Raw genomic sequence first — 17,960 nt, 5'->3', positions numbered from 1 at the left:
GGCCCAATGCTTTTAACTAACATGTCATATCATAAAATAACATAACATAACAATTATGATTAAGGTAGTGTAAGAAAGTTTTTAAGTTTTTAAATTTTTCTATTGACTGTGAATTTATGACTTTTGAATGATGGGTGTGTTTGGAGGTCTATAGCACTTTCTTACTTGAAGCCCAGAGAAATTTCTGGCTTCAAAAGGATCCATGAAAATAGTTTTTATTGATTTCTTATAACTGGTAAACTGAAAACTTATGATGATTGGAAGATTTCAAACTTTTTTCCCATTTCAAAAAATGTATCCTTCCACATCTCTGTGAATCTTTTTAAAATAAAACAATATGAAGAAAAAAATGAAATTTGCATGAAAGTATATAAATACAGAAAGTATTGTATTGAAGTTGGTCCTTACTCAAAAAGATAAAAATCCCATGTTCTTCCTAATAAAGAGATTCTAAACTTTAATATTTGTATATATGTAATAAGGAATATGAAAGAAGGCATAGGCTATGAAACTATAGATAGAAGGCCATGAATGTTTGGAATAAGGGGTGTTGAAGTATGTATGGGCGGTGGCAAAAAGATACATACAACATCAAATATGAAAGATATAAAGGAGGACAGGGACAAGAATGAGAAAAGAAAGGAAAACATGGAGTGGGGAGGTGAACCTGAAAGACCACGTGTTCGCTATCTTGGGGGCAGTTTAAATAGCCTATTGGAGTGGTCTTGACCCTCTCTGGGGGAGGGGTCACAGTTTGGAGTCTGGACTGTGGAAACTTCTAGGGGAGGAAGCATGAAACAGAAATTTCCACTCAAACATTCCAAAATTGATGCTAAGGGCTGGAGTTAAGCCCCACCCAAACACATGGTGCTCCTACTTAAGATGTCAGCAAGGCCAGGAAAGTGTCAAAATAACCAGAATAAAATGGTATTTAAAATATAGTGTATAAGGAGAGGTGAGACTCAAGAGTAATATTCTACTGCAGATACACACTTATCTAGACTCTGAATATTCAGAGGGCTTATTGGTGACAAGGTAACCATTTTAATAAAGCTTTCACCTGTTTCTATCATTGGAGAGATTAATAAATGCTTTAGTGGCAGAAATACAGTAATATCTGGGATATTCCATAGTAATCTCATCCTTTGGGGAATAGCATATAAACTAGGAGATTGAGTGGGGCTATCTGTGAGAAGACATGGATTCTGTTGAAAGAATAAAGTTTCAAATGTTGAAATTAACATCAGAGTAAGTAGCTGTGGTAGTTAAATGAAGAGAATTATTTAGATTTAATATAACTTTTGGTGTGGGAGGTCCTTCTGTCTATGTGTTGTTTTTTTGGTTAGTAAATAAATTTCTTTGGACCTATAGCAGGGCAGAACTTCGATAGGCAGAGAAGACGGAACTGAATGCTGGGTGGAAGAAGGCGCCATAGCACTGCTGAAGTCAGACATGTTGAATTTTTGCTGGTAGGCCACAACCTCGTGGTGATGCACAGATTATTAGAGATGGGTTAAATTAAGATGGAAGAGGTAGCCAATAAGAAGCTAGAGCTAATGGGACAAGTATTGTTTTAATTAATATAGTTTCTGTGTGGTTATTTTGGGGCTGGACAGCTGGGAATGAACAAGCAGCTTCCTCACTATAAGCTATTGTTAGGATTCAGGCACTGTGCTAGCCCCTGTCACCTGACAGAATGCAACCATGCAATACCCTTGCCAGTCAGCCCAGGGTCCTATGGCTAATACAAATACATAATACATATGCGAAAAGTCCCTTTAGGATACAAGCTCTGTTCACTCCTGTTATCTCTCTTTCCCATTGTTCTTCTGAAGAGGCAGGCCTCTTCTTCCTCTTTGCATTTCTCTTTCTCTCTTGCCACCTTTATCTCAGTAAACCTCCCACAGAAGCTCTGCCTGAATGGTGTGTCTGTCCTTCACCCACCACAGGCTCTCACCCCCTGCATGGCCTCTTGACACACCAAGGTCCAACTCATGTCATTTTTACAACAACTATACCTATCAGAATCTTATAAAAATGTAGCTAAACAGAAAGAAAGATTTAAATGTGATTTATTACCTTTCTAGAGAAGGTAAGTTATATCATAAAGACTTTTTTTTTTAAATCACAGTGCACACCTTCTTAGTATTTCTCTGTTCAAATAGTTTGTCTCCTATAGTCTCTTTTATACCCCTCTTACTTCTTTCTAACCATCTCTAATCAAAACAAGATACCTATTATTTCCTTTCTACTTTTGCTTTCTATCAGCCCTTTACTTTTTTCTTTAATAAATTAATTTACTTTCTTACCTTCATTTAGTTTACTGTTTCAGATTTAGCTATCAAAATGAATCTCAAGGAAATTAGATGATATAAACAAATATCCTAGAAGTAAAGGAAGAAGTGAAGGAATGGGTGAAAATGCACTTGAAAATAAATTTTATTTTTAGAGATACTTTTATATCATAAATTACTGGATGTAGAGATAATGCTGTAGTGATTGTCATTCAATTCACAGATTTGCATTTAAAGGCTTATGTGACTTTAACTGGGAAACAAGCTTCTTCAATATTTTATAGAAGAAGAAAACTAAAAAGAAGGAGAAAAGAGGAAGTAGAAGAAGTGGAAGAAGAAGAAATAATATAAATATTTTTTTTTCTCTTGGTGACTAAAACAAAATGATTGAGTCATCTGGTAGACCACAACAAAATGAGATTTATGCCATCTGATGTACATTCTAGCTAAATCCTTCATGTGGTTCAATATTGGCTCTATTTGCTCTGTATCCTCTCAATTCATGTCGCATTGTAAGGTTGAATTTTTTATTTTTTAATACATATGTAATATTGGGTCAGTAATAAACATTTTGTTTAAAATGGCAAGGATTGCTTTATTTTTTGTAACAAGAACGCTGTAAAATTAAAAACATATTTCCAAAAATAGGGATCATAGAAAACACACTTTAGAATGACAGAAAGAGGTAGTTGGGAGGTGGGAAGTTAGGGATATAGAGGGCTCAGTTGAAGTCAAATCACAATAAAAATATTGTTAGTTATGGAAGACAATGTTGCATACAGCACATCAAGCTCAAATTGCCAAATTACATTGTCACTCAGAATGAGGTACTTAGTTCATGAGTTTTCCGGGAAAACTGTTGGGACTATTTTGGAAGTATATGGGAATCATAATGAATGTCAACACTTGGGTTAAAGAGATGTATTTCATTGTCACAGGGCAACATAACAAAAGTAATAGTTCAAACAATCTCTAAATTTTCCTCTATAAAGAGATTAGCCTCTAAAGAAGTATAAAGAGAAAATAGTGAACCTTAGAAATGCTAAACATATGTTGATAAAGCCAAAAACAAAATGTATTTTGATTATATTGACTCCCAAAGTTATACTCTAAGTTACACACACGCATAGTCATTCCATATTGATTAGAAGGGATGCCAGAACATTTGGTGCAGGGTGAGGGATGGAACTGCAAGAACCAAAGGTCAGCCTTGGGAACTAGGATAAGATTTCAAGTAATCTGAATATCTCTATTTATTAATTTTACCTCTATTGCCATCACCATTTGAAATACTTCTCATTCCTCTTCTTTCGAAAATTTTATTTATCCTTTGAGAATTTTATATATGTATATAATGTAATATGTTATGTCTACTACCCTGGATCTCCACTCTATCTTCTTGATGTTATTCCTCTTTTAATGTACTACCCGTCAAGAGCCAGTGTCCTCTCATGATTATTACAAAAGCCAGATCCAAAGATGAAATAGAAAGTAAAGTTTTGTGGCTGTAACAATTGCAAGAATTTATTCATTTATATAAAGAAAAATCTAGAATATTTGTGTTGACTTGGATTCTTAAATATTTAGGAATAACTATCTAGCCAGGAAAGGGGAGTTGGAGCCAATTTATCAATATTGTGCTTGTGTCTGAGATTCTGGATTCTGTTTGGGTTGAGCAACTGGAACTTGTTTCTGTTGTTTACTCAAGTGGCTGACCGAAGCCTATGTTGAATGTTGATGCACTATAAACAAAGTTGAGATATGAGAATTACCTTATTAATGTAAAGAAATAATCCAAATCCTTTCAGAGATATGAATGTTAAAGTAAATTTATAATATGGAAATCTTGGATTTATTCTCTAAATATGCCTCCTTAGGAGTGCATAAAAGATATACAGGTCTTGAAGAATGTTCTGGAAAGGAGAAAGCCAGAGGACTTTTAGAATATATTTTCATGTTAACTGTTCTTTTTTGCTGTGCTGGGGGTTAAACAAAGAGCCTCGTGCATGCTATACAAGCACTCCAGCAACAACTCTTATCTCTCTGGTAACTGACTTTTTAACCACTGACACGAATACAAGAAAAAGGTCAAATAACTTCTTAAAACTGAGAAATTAAATGACTTAAATTTGAAAGCAAAGTGACAGCTCAAAACATCTGTAGGCAGACTTTTCCTTTCCATGGGCTAGTTCCCAGATAACCAACCTGGATACTTAATTATAAATTCTTTGTCAATAGCTCAGGCTTATGGATAACTAGCTCTTACAACTTAAATTAACCCATTTCTATTAATCTGTGTGCTGCCACTTGGCTCATGGCTTTACCTGTCTTCCAGCATGCCTTGCTCCATATTTGTCTCCTGGAAACTCTTCTGACTCCATCTTTCTTCTTTCCAGAATTCTAGTCTGGCTCTCCCGCCTATTCTTTCTTGCCGAGCTTTAGGCCAGTGAGCTCTTCATTAGCAAATGAGAGTAATAGATATTTACAGTGTACAGCACACATCCAAAACAGTGAAAATATAAATTATTTTTGCCCCCCCGAAAAAAACTGATAAAATTTCTTCTATTTTACTGCAGAGAACAGTTTGTTCTCCCCATTATAATGTCTGCAATAGAATTTCACCCTATTAACTCAAGGCTGTCTCTGCTTTATAGCTCTGAACTTTGTTTAGGTTTAAACCCTTAGAGGCTATAAGAGTGAAGAAATACTAGAATCTCTGGCCATGTTGGTAAGAAATATGTATCTCACAAAACGGCAGGAAAAATGAAGTCAAACCCCATGCTCTGCTAATCAAGCTTAATAAAAGAGGGTATCTCCTACAATCTTCAAGAAATTGTCAATTCTGTCTGTTTCCGGAAGTCAGGACTGTGAGGGGTGTGTCCACCAACTGAGACGGTGGGACTGATCTAATGGGAGATCACCAAGGCCAGTTGGACTGGAACTGATGCAGCATATGATCAATCAGGACTCTCTGAATGTTGCTGACGGTGGAGGATGACAGAGAAGCCAAGGACAATGGCGCTGGGTTTTGATTCTACTGCATGAATGGGCTTTGTGGGAGCCTAGTCTGTTTGGATGCTCACCTCCCTGGACCTGGGGGGAGCAGGGAGGACCTTGGACTTCCCATAGGGTAGGGAACCCTGACTGCTTCTTGGACTGTAGAGGGAGGGGGAGGGGAAGTGGGAGGAGGGGAGGAGGTGGAAATTTTCAAAAAAAATAAATAAATAAAAAAGAAAAGAAAAAAAATTGTCCCATGTTTTCTTCTTCAAACATTTGGTCATTTCATGAGGATTTTGCATTCTGGATGGACTATAAGCTTGAGTGAGGTATTCTGGGTGGAAGAAAGACTGGCAGGCTTAGTAGAAATCCAGAGAAACAGATGCCTTTCAAGCACATCCGTGCAGTTGTGCAAGCTGCTCTGAAACTCAGTTCGTATTACCCAGTAATTCAATTGTAAGATTAGTAGATGATTAATCCCGGCAACCAAGGACAGGAAGAATGCTGCAATATATTTTGGAAAAGAACCTAGGTCATCTTCAAACATTTGTCATCATGTTACCAAATTTTATAAGAAAAACTAATAGAAGCCATAGGTAAGTGAGTAGAAAGAGCCCTACAAGAACTTCAATCTACTGGAGGAATCTTTTTAGGTAGCTTAGCAGGCTAAGAAGCCCTGATGTGAAACTTTGATATGGGCACAGGAACTTGAAACTGAAAGCAGCGAAGAACTATTACAAAGTGGGTTCGTGATCACTGTTCAAATGAAAGATCTAGTCCTACTTCCCCTGCTTGTAACACACACACACACACACACACACACACACAGAGACACACACACACTATATTGATGATATATTTCACATTTTCACTGTTGTATTCACTCATTATTGTACACGGGGTTTAATTTATTCTATAGCTGGGATATTATTAAAACAGAAATTCGATAAAATCTGAGCAGTAATTGAGTTGCGCAGATCTTAGTCAGGTGCAGTAGCTTATTTCTCTGAAAGTTGATGTGTATGTGATTTAGATCCTAATCCAAGTCATAGCATTATCACAGACAGCGAAGGTTCTTGTGAAATATGAATGTATTATAAATTATCTGTGCAAACAAAGTGCAGTCAAATCAAAGGGGTAGTTGGACATGTTTCATTTTCTGTCTGTCATACAGCTCATCTGGACTTTCTTGATTCAAAGAAACTCCACTTCTAATCCAGGTTGTGAGAGCGAGTGAAAAGTACTTTTTATCTTCCGTGTTGGCAGTATAGTAGAAGCCCTTTTTTCATGATAGTACGAAGACTCAACCTTTTGATTTTCCACAGCCTCAGATTTGCTGTGGAGTTGAGGGTGACCTTGAACGACTGATTCTCCCATCACTGCCCTTCCAGCGCTGTGTAATACCTGATTCATGCAGTGCTTGGAATATAAACGCAGAGCTTTCTGTGATTCTCTGTCTCTCTGTCTTTCTCTCTCTTACTCATTGTGTGTGTGAGAGACAGAGACTGTCTCTGTTTGTCTGTCTGTCTGTCTCTCTCTCTGGATATAGTACTTATTGTTATTAATCTTATAACTTGAAGAAGTGACCTAAAGATTTACAAATTATTTAGGGAGATTGTAAGATACCTTACAAACTCTGTGACGACAGCAAACACAAGAAACAGTGGGAGGTTGGATCCTGTGCTGAGTGATGGAACAGCCTCCGATTTGCTGTGGAGTTGAGGATGACCTTGAACTACTGATTCTCCTGTCACTGCCCTTCCAGCACTGTGTAATACCTGATTCATGCAGTGCTCGAAATAAAAACGCAGAGCTTTCTGTGATTCTAGCTCTCTACCAACTGAGTCAAATTTACAGCCCAAATTTTTCTTAGCAGATGATTTGATTAGTTTATATCATTGAAAGTTTAAAATACCATCTTAATTAATCCACTTTTTATTGATGTGTAATTATGTTATTGTTTATATTGCCTTAATATTGGATATTTAATTGTATTCTTGTTTTAGCTTGGTGCTTAAAAGTTTTCTAATTATTTTTTAATCTGTCTTAATTGTGCATAGTATTTCATTGTCAGAGGACTTTATAATCATTAGTTCTATCATCCCATCTGTATTATTTTCCATTGCTTTTCTCTTAATTTTTTGTTATTGTCTTTTCCCATTGGTATTGTTTTTTTTCTCTGTTGCTCATTTTCTTATGTGAGTTAAATAATAGCAAACTTGCTTTCAATCTTTTTTCTTTCTGAAATAGGCACACACACACACACATACACACACGCATACACATTTTAAGTTCAATTTTCCTCTACTATTATTTTCAGTGTTTCACATAAACTGTTATATGCTGTGGTCATATTATCATTCAGCTAAAGAGTTGTTGAATTTACACTGCAATTGCCTTGTAACCTCAGGGCAAGCAGTAGCCTGTTTTATTTGTTGTCAATTCTAATTTTTTAGCATTATATTTTGTGTCATAATTTGCATGAGGAGGATTCTTTTAACTTATTAATGCTACTTTTGTGACTTCATATAAATTTGGTGTTTTCTTATCATGGTGCAATTAAATGTTTATCATATCTTTGTTAAATGTGAAGCTCTCTATATCACCACAAATTTATTCTGTGATTCAGATATTCTGCAGTATTGATTATTTGTATATTCTAGTCAGTTTTAGAATATTTAAAACTAATTAATTACAAATTTTTATTTTGCAAAATTAAAAAAATTTATTTATCTATGGTAAATAGAAAACAGCTATACCTGTTTGGTTTATAGTTATTGTTCATCTACATGGGATTTTCCTCTAATTACTTTGGTAACTAATAGTATAACTAGAACATGTGGTTTTAATATTAAGAATCTCTATTTTTAGAAGATGGTATTGCTTGTAGTTATCTCATTTTTAAAACATATATTATTCTCTTTAAAATTTGTTCTTTAGGAGTGGAGAGATGGCTCAGTAGTTTAGCCTGCATTGTAATCATGTGGAGAACACAAATAAGATTCAGAGTACTTATTTCTGGAAGTTCGCAAGAGCCTGTACCTCCCACTCTAGTAGGATTCAATAGCTCCACAGGCACCTGCTCTTATGCATGTATCCACACACAGACACATATCCACAGTAGAATTAAAGCTATTTAAAACATGCCTTTTGTGTCAATAGGAGAGGAAGAAGTTAATCTACTTGCATATGATGATCGCACACCGACCTGACCCAAAGTCTCCAGGAAATATCTTTCAAGTCTGACAAATACTTTTAGCAAAGTAACATTATTCAAAATCAGCATTCAGAGTTACAGACTTTCCTAGATACAAATAATGAATATTCCAAAAAAGAAATCTAAAGAGATATGATTCATAATGGCTTTAAAAGTCTAGCAATAAATTTCTCTATGGGAATAAATGGCATCTCTGAAGAAGACCTTAGAATGCTAAAGAGAAAAAATAATTAACAAGACACTAGAAGATGACAAATCTTACCATCTTCTCAGATTCAGAGGTAATATTTTAAAAAGTCTCTCTTACTGAAAGAAATCTACAAATTTCACACAATGTTAATCAAATTTCAATGATATTGTTCACAGAAGTAGAAAACACAATCCTAAACTGCACATAGAATCACAAAAGACTTTGGATTGCAAAAGGCCATCATAAGCAGGAATAGCAATACCAAAATGTATCTTATCATCTATCCAATCTACTGCAAAATTAGAGCAAGACAGGCAGCATGGTGTGACTCAAAAGTGGGTACGCAGACCAATGAGAGACAAAGAGTACCCAGATTTAACACCACTACAACTACCTAATTTTTGACAAAGGTGCCAAAAAACATAGATTGGAGAAAAGATGGTTTCCTAAAATAGTGCTAGAAAAACTAGGCATCAATAGATAAAAGAAAAAATAGGCCCATATTATTACTTCGTAAAAAATCAAATTTAAATTAATCAAAGATTTTTTTTGTAAGTTGTGAAATGCTACAACTGCTACAGGAAAACACGTGATGATATTATAATAGACTTTCTCGAAAAACCACTAAAACACAGGAGTTAATCTTATTGACAGATGGAATCACAGGAGTTTGAAAACCTTTACAGTGAAGGAGACAATCAGCAGAATGAAGAGACAGCCTACAGAATGAAGGAATCTTTAACTTTACAGTCAACAGAGGTTTACAGTTATAATTTACTTTAAAAATTTCAAAAGGTAAACACCAAAACCCAACCTCATCTAGTTAATAAATCAATAGTTTCCAAAAGAAGAAATATGAACAACCAATAAATATAAGAAACAGTGTTTTCAACTGTTTAGTCATCAGAAAAATGATAATAAAACTGCACTGAGATTTCATCTCATTGATGTCAAAATTGAAAACAAAAAAATGCTGGGCCAGTGGTGTACTGAAAGAGAAACCTTTATTTATTGCTGATGGAAATATAAACTCGTGTAAGATCTATGGAAGTCAGTATAGTCGCTCTTCAAGAAACAACGAATAGAAACATCACATAATTAACTATATTAATAGTTAGTTAACACAAAGAAATCAAAATAGTGTATCAATGACATGTGATCATTTACGTTTATTGCTACATTACTCACCATGACCAAGATATGGAATAAGAGGTCTAGTTGCTCACTAAAAGATGAATGGATAAAGAAAGGTGATAGATAGATAGATAGATAGATAGATGACAGGCAGAGAGACAGATGGATAGACCCAAAATGGAATTTATTCATCCATAAAGGATGAAGTTGTAATATTGCATGAATGTTGATAGAACTAGAGATTGTCAGGCTAAGAGAGAAGTCAGAATGAAGAACATATATCACTGATGTTCTCCTCATGCATGATCTAGGTTTCAATACAAACATGACAAGAAATCAAAATGCAGAGTTTTGCGGTTGGCAGGAGGGATATTGGTTAGTAGTAAGAGGTGACAATGAACAAAATTGTATTCTTATAAATATAACAAATCGATTCTTATTAACAAAAAAGTAATTTAAACTTTTTTTCCTTTTTTTTAAGAAATAGCTTCTTTATTGACTCTTTGGGAGTTTCACATCATGCATCGCAATCACATTCACCTCCCAATCCCTCCTCTCCTCCCCTCACCCCTGCCATACTCCCCCTAACACAAGGAAACAAATCAAAGTTAGCAATGAAGTGAATAAAGCAAAAGCAAAAAAAAAACCCAAAAACTAAACTAACAAACAAAAAAACCCACAACAAAAACAATATAATATCCACAACAACAGAAAAATTTCTTTGCTTCTCCTGATTCTCCAAAGCCACTTCTTTCATGCTTCGATTTATGGTATGACACTATGCCAAGCTTTTTATGTAGGTGAGGAATATGCACTCAATTTTTCATGCTTGTATAGCAAACACTCTCAACTAAATTATCACTGTAGCTCCAAAGATTTTATGCTATTGTGGAATCTTGCTTAATTCAAATTCTCTTCTGCTATTTTGTTTTGTGTTTTATTATTATTTATTATTGTGAAATAATTAGTTGATATTTTTCCTTGTATCTATCATATCTGGGCTAGGTCAGTCTTGCACATCTTGCTTTGAAATCAGTATTTTGGATATTTCCTCATGTGGTGAGCACCCTGCTAAGCCTCATGTGTACTTGCAGTCTTAGAACACCTTTACCTTTTTCTCAAACAAAATAAATAATTTAGTGTTCTTTGTCCTCTGTACCACCTTCTCCTGCTGCATTTTAGCTTTATATTACCATACAGGGGGAAACAGTAGAGAACAATATATTTTGTTAATAACCTTCATGTTTCTTTTTTTCTCTTTATGAATTTCTAAAATATATTATAGATTCAGTCATTGAAGATCATTTTTGTGTATGTGCTAAAATGTTATAGCCATTTGTGCTTGAAGATATCACTGCCTGACATTGTAGTAAACATTTAATTTCATAGGCAAAGTTCTTTTCTCCCAAGACTTAGAAAATACTGCCTTACTGCCTTCTCTCATACAGTTCTTGAGAAACAGAATGTCAAAATGATTCTCAGTTCCCAGGAAATGCTCTACACCTTATCAAAATCCCCTTAGTATTCTCAATGAAAAAGAAAATCAATGAACTGTTTGCTTCTGAGTTTGGCATTTTGCTTTTAGATCAAATTCTTTTTTTTTTTTTATTGCGAAAAGAAGAAAAAAAAACATAAACAAAAAACAAGTTTCCACCTCCTCCCAGCCTCCCATTTCCCTTCCCCTCCTCCCACCCTTCTCCCCCTCCTCCCACCCTTCTCCCCCTCCTCCCACCCTTCTCCCCCTCCCCCCACTCCTCTCCCCCTCCCTCTCCAGTCCACAGAGAAGTCCCGGTTCCCTGCCCTGTGTTAAGTCCTAGGTCCTCCCCCCTCCGTCCATATCTAGGAAGGTGAACATCCAAACTGGCTAGGCTCCCACAAAGCCAGCACATTAAGTAGGATCAAAACCCCGTGCCATTGTCCTTGGTGTCTCATCAGCCCTCATTGTTCGCCATGTTCAGAGAGTCCGGTTTTATCCCATGCTTTTTCGGTCACAGTTCAGCTGGCCTTGGTGAGCTCCCCGTAGATCAGCTCCACTGTCTCAGTGGGTGGATGCACGCCTCGTGGTCCCGAATTCTTTGCTCATGTTCTCCCTCCTTCTGCTCCTCCTTGGGACCTTGGGAGCTCAGTCCAGTGCTCCTGTGTGGGTCTCTGTCTCTATCTCTATCCATCACCAGATGAAGATTCTTCTTACTTAGCTTCTTTGGGATCACCAAGTGTAGACTCCGTGACCCTTGTTTATGGCTAGAAACCAATTATGAGTGAGTACATCCCATGTTCATCTTTTTGGATCTGGGATACCTCACTCAGGATAGTGTTTTCTATTTCCATCCATTTGCATGCAAAATTTGAGAAGTCATTGTTTTTTAACGCAGCATAGTACTCTTGATAATGCTGTCCAGAGATATCTAAATATTCAAATTAACCATCTTATCTTTTCCTCTTGAACTACTTCTATACAGGTGATAACACTTGTATTCACATATTACTCATTTCTGTTTGGTTTCTGCATGTTTTGCCCTGTTCTGTTTCATGGAGAGCTTTCTTGAATTTCCTGCCCACTAATTGTATGTAGTCTAGAATTTCAGTCCAAAAAGTTGATTTATTTTAATAGCTTTTAGTAGTAAATATTTTCTATTGAAATATCTTACATCATTTACAAAGGTTTCTTACTTTCTCTAACTTCATTTGAGAGTATTTGTCAATCTAATTTGGATTTCCCATCTGCTTGGACTATAAATTCTCTTCCCAGAAGGAGTGATTTAGCTTTTTGTCTTTCTTTCATGTCTTCAGTCTAGGAGGAGGCCTAAATGCATAATCCTATTTTATTCCCTTGTGAGTTTAGGAGCAGAGTTTGGAAGTTTTCCTCAGGGCAGAGAGCCTTGGCTTTGAAATTCAAGACCTAACTTTTTCCATTTCATCTCAATGCTAGTAATGTTATGCTTCTCAGGAAACCTGTGGTTTCCTCTGGACCGGCTACTATTCTTCTCTAAGAGACAATGTTGTAGGCTATCTTAGTATGGTTCAGAAGGAGGAAATGCTCTGATAATAGTGAGGAGTTGGTCTGCCTGCTTGCATATTTCGTATCAGCTGTAGTACAGCTGGGTTGCAATATCCAGCCATATGAATGTCCCTGTAGACCAGGCTGCTATTTAGCCTTTCATTAATAACACATTAGGAATAAAATAACATGGAGGAGAAGAAAGAACCATGAAATGGCCTCATCCAGCTGAGGCTATATTCTTGGTCCTCTTTCTTTTAGGTGATGCTGTTTTTCTTTCTTATAGACAACAAACACAATAATGAATTCTACCAGAGGGTCTCACTAAGTATTAGTACGTGGTATATATCAGATACATCTAAGATTAAAAACTTCTCTCTGGGAGGGAAACTCTTTAAACCATAGAATGTTAAAGGTTAGGTGAAATAACTGTAGTTCTCAACCTGTGGGTTGTGACCCTTTTGGGGCTCAAATGACACTTTCACTGGCCTTGCCTAAAACCATTGGAAAATACAGATGTCTATATTGCTATTCGTAACAGTGGCAAATTACAGTTATGAATTAGATACAAAAGTAATGTTTTCTAGGTCTATCCATTTGTCTGCAAATTTTTATATGTCATTGTATTTTACAGTGGAGTTACACTCCATTGTATTCATGTTCTTCATTTTCTTTATCCTTTCTTCAGCTGAGGGGCATCTAGGTTGTTTCCAGGCTCTGGCAATGATGGATAACACTGTTTTGAACACAACAGAACAAGTGTCCTTGTGGTATGGTTGAACATCCTTTGGGTATATGCGTAAGAGTGGTATCACTGAGTATTCTGAAAAGACACCATGTTTATATGTTGATTTCCACAGTGGCTGTATAATTTTTCTTCCCACCAGCAGTGAAACAGTGTTTCCCTTACTCCACATCCTCTCTAGCATGTGCTGTCATTAGTGTCTTTGATCTTAGCCATTCTTGCAGGTATATGATGGTATCTCAGAGTTGATTTGATTTGCATTTTCTTGATGACTAAAAAAGTTGAGCAGTTCCTTAAATGTCTTTTGGCCATTTGAGATTCTTCAGTTGAAAAATCTCTGTTTTGATCTGTACCCTATTTTTTGGTTGGATTATTTTATATTTTGATTTGATGTCTAGATTTTTGAGTTTTTTAATATGTTTTGGAGGTCAACCTTTTGTCAGATATGGGCTTGGTGAAGATCTTTTTCCCATTCTGTAGTCTTTCAACAGTGACATCATGAAATTTGTCATTTGTGATTGTTATTTAAAATGAATAAAAATAAATAAATAAATAATTTTTAAAAACATAACATTATGGTTGGGGTTGCAATATAAAGGTTCACAGCATTAAGAAATTTGAGAATCACTGTTCTAAGGGATGGGGTAACATTCCACTCTGCAGGGAAGCTTTTTAACTTCAGGAAGTAAAACTCAAAGGTTTCAGGTAGTTCCTGAAATTGTCTAGATTCATTGGTTCCCTTCCTTAACAAGACTGTAAAAACAATAAAGACTTCTAGAGACACTCAGGAACCCACTGAGCTGTTTAAGAGCCTCATTATCCAAAGCACAAGAAGGAAGAAAAGGCCAGCCAAGTAGTCTGAAGAGGCTCAGATCAACTGAGTTACATGGAAAGCACAAAATGCAAACAGTTGAGCTGCCCTTTAGGTTATACAGTATACTCCATATTTCCACGTTTTGTGAGCTATCACCATACTGGTGTGGGCTTTAGTAATGTAGCTGTCATGAATCACTTTTGTTCCTGTAAATAAACTCTTATCACCTTCCAGTAAGTAATGATTAATCATTAGCAATCAGTTTAATACTCTGTCCATTGAGCAGAAATGGCAGAGAATGATGTTGTGAGTATGGAGGACATTAGTTAAGCTGGAAGGAACTGATGTACATTGTTCATTAATCTAAATGAAAAGAAGAGAGGGTGTGGTCTTGTTAACAGAAAATATTGCTGAAATTATAAGATGCAATAGAGTAAGATGTAATGACCTTAGTCAAATGTCAAATTATAATAAAATTATAATTATATAAGTGATAGTAAATACATTCCTCAATGAAATAATAAAATAAGATCCAATATTTTTTAAAATTTTTTATTAATTCTTTGACAATTTTGTAGTGTATTTTGGTCATATTCATGCCCGTGCCCTTACCCTTACACCTTCCAGATCCATCCCTTATTCTCCATCATCACAACTTTCTCTCTCTCTCTCTCTCTCTCTCTCTCTCTCTCTCTCACACACACACACACACACACACACACACACACATGATGTGGGAGTGATTTCTTATCAATAAAGAAACTGCCTAGACCCATTTGATAGGCCAACCCTTCGGTAGGTGGAGTAAACAGAACAGAATGCTGGGAGAAAGACGCTGAGTCAAGGAGTCACCATGATTCTCCCACTCCAGACAGATGCAGGTTAAGATCATTCCTGGTAAGCCAGCTCGTGGACTACACAGATTAATAGAAATGGGTTAGATCGATATGTAAGAGCTAGCCAATAAGAAACTGAAACTAATGGGTCAGGCAGTGTTTAAAAGAATACAGTTTCCATGTAATTATTTCGGGTAAAGCTAGCCATGCGGGGAGCCGGGTGCCGGGGACGCAGCCCACCGCTCCTACTACAACAGAGTGGCACCCAACGTGGGGCAACAATTTCTCGGGTCTACTCTGCTTGCCAGAGGCAAGCAAGCACTCTCATCTAAGAGAGGCTTCCTGACTCAGCTTTAGCTGCAAAGCTTGCAGCTCTTTTAAGAGGTCCTGCCACGAAACACTTAAACGGTGTTGACGAAAAGCTGAACTCAGCCGTAGCAGGAAAAAAGCTGCACCGTTTAAAAATGCCAGCTTTCTGGGCTGTCCTGCCAGGGCAAACTCTGATTCTTTTACGCAGGCGGTTTGTGCGGTTTGCAAGCACAGGCTACTGAAGCTCGCTTGCTGGCAGGGACCTTGAAATGCCATAGAGTTGTGGCAGTAAACATGGCTAGAGCCAGTACCTCATCCATGAGGCTGGAAAGCTAAGGAATGTGCTGGATTCACCGCCAAAGCCACGGCTTTAGTCCTACTGATATTGCTTGGTAAATTGAAGACTCGTGTTCAGAAAAAGAGAGATATATAGTAAAGAGAGATTCAAAGACAATGAAAATTTCTAAATGGCTTACTGTGTGTTAAAAATATATGGAGGCTAAAAGTTGAAGTTCTTAAAGTAAAAAAAAAAACGGAAGAGAGTTGTTGGGTGTGGTAGTTCACACCTTTAATCCCAACACTTGGGAGGCAGAGGGAGATTGACCTCTGTGACTTCAAGGTGTGGTAGCACAAGCCTTTAATCCCAGTGCCTAGAAGGCAGAGACAAACAGATCTCTCTGTGAGTTCAAGGTGTAGTAGTGTACACCTTTAACCCCAATGCCTGGGAGGCAGAGACTGGCAGATCTCTGAGAGTTCAAGGACAGCCTGGTCTACAGAGATATTCCAGGTCAAAGATACAGAGAACCTGTCTCAAAAAGCAAAAAAATTAAAGTAAAAAGAAACAAAATAGAGGTTAAAATAAAGCTGCACAAAGATGGAAAATACACAGAGAATATTGATACTGTATGCTATTATGCTCTCTTTGAATTGTTTGAATGCCAAGGAAGGAGCAACAGCTGCTAAAAGATATTTGTTTATAAATGCTGCTGAACTAATCCAACATAGATATTTTGAAAATTCCTTGACTTTGAAATTTGGATCTAAGGACATGATGCTTTGGAAAGGAGTTTCTTATTTTGTTTTCACAGAGGATGAGACCCTGTTCATTTCTTCTATTCAGATATGGTATGATGGACCACACCCTCCTGAAGGGTTGCTGTGAACATCTTCAAAAAATTGCTTCGCTCAACTGCCAACTGAGATGAAACTAGCACACAGGTTATACTATGAAAGACCTAATTAATGATGCCCCCATTCAGCAGGAAGCAGTTTGGAGAGAAAAAACTGCGCCCATGATCCCAAATATGGTTTATAAACGTTCTTTAACATTTAAAGGGGGATATGATATAGATATGAATAATTTGCATTAGTATAGATTTTGCTTTATTGATAGAGATTTAAGGTCAATTTTGTTATATGTATATGCATATTTCTGCTATTTATTAAGATATTGTGATTGTGTAGTTCATTAAAAAATGTAATGTATAATTAAGAAATATAGGTTAATGGATAATCATCAGTAATAGTCAAGCCTGTAGTCATGTTAGTTAGATTTTCTAGATATATAGAGATACATTTCAGTTAGATAGACATTCTTCATATCTTCAAAGACTTCAGAATATGGCATTTTAAATGTTTTAATAACTTAGGGTTTTTCATGACAATGAGACATGTCTGCTCCTGGCAGCACCAATCTACTTCAAGAAGAAGATAGGCATCGAAGAAGATCCTTATGGAGTTTGATATCCATTAGGGCAAGAAATTGCTCTTGCCTGGACTATTGCATAAACTGGACACAGAACCCGCAGAGAGAGGACTACTGAACTTGCCTAAAGGTGAGATGATCTTTTGGGTTCCTGATTCATGAAGGAGTCTGCGAGACATTCTGCAGGACACAGCAGATAGTGACTGAACTGACTTTGAAATGTCCTGCTCCATGAAAATGTCTCTGGATACTGTGGGCCTGTAGGCCGAAGATAGATGCCCCAACGGTACAAAAGAACTTTGGGTGACTGTCCAGGCAGCAAGATGTCTTTGTCATTTTTAGAGTTTGAAGTTTCTTAGTTCTTGTTTACTTAGGTAATATTATATCCTTCTGGAGTCTTTGATGGAGTTGAAGAATGGATAGGTAGTTATAGTTTTCCATTGTTATGATAAAAGATAAAGTAGATATAAATATTGTAACTGTAATTCTTACTTGATAATTGTTTTGTTATATGTAATTTTACTATGTTAAAGTTAAAGCCTTTCTCTTTTGTTTAAACAGAAAAAGGGACAATGATGTGGGAGTGATTTCTTATTAATAAAGAAACTGCCTAGACCAATTTGATAGGCCAACCCTTCGGTAGGCGGAGTAAACAGAACAGAATGCTGGGAGAAAGACGCTGAGTCAAGGAGTCACCATGATTCTCCCACTCCAGACAGAC

Source organism: Microtus oregoni, unplaced genomic scaffold (genome assembly GCF_018167655.1).
Source record: "Microtus oregoni isolate MIOR12 unplaced genomic scaffold, Mior012 000024F_ref0000369, whole genome shotgun sequence".
Classification (NCBI taxonomy): Eukaryota; Metazoa; Chordata; class Mammalia; order Rodentia; family Cricetidae; genus Microtus; species Microtus oregoni.
This window is presented reverse-complemented; position numbering follows the sequence as displayed.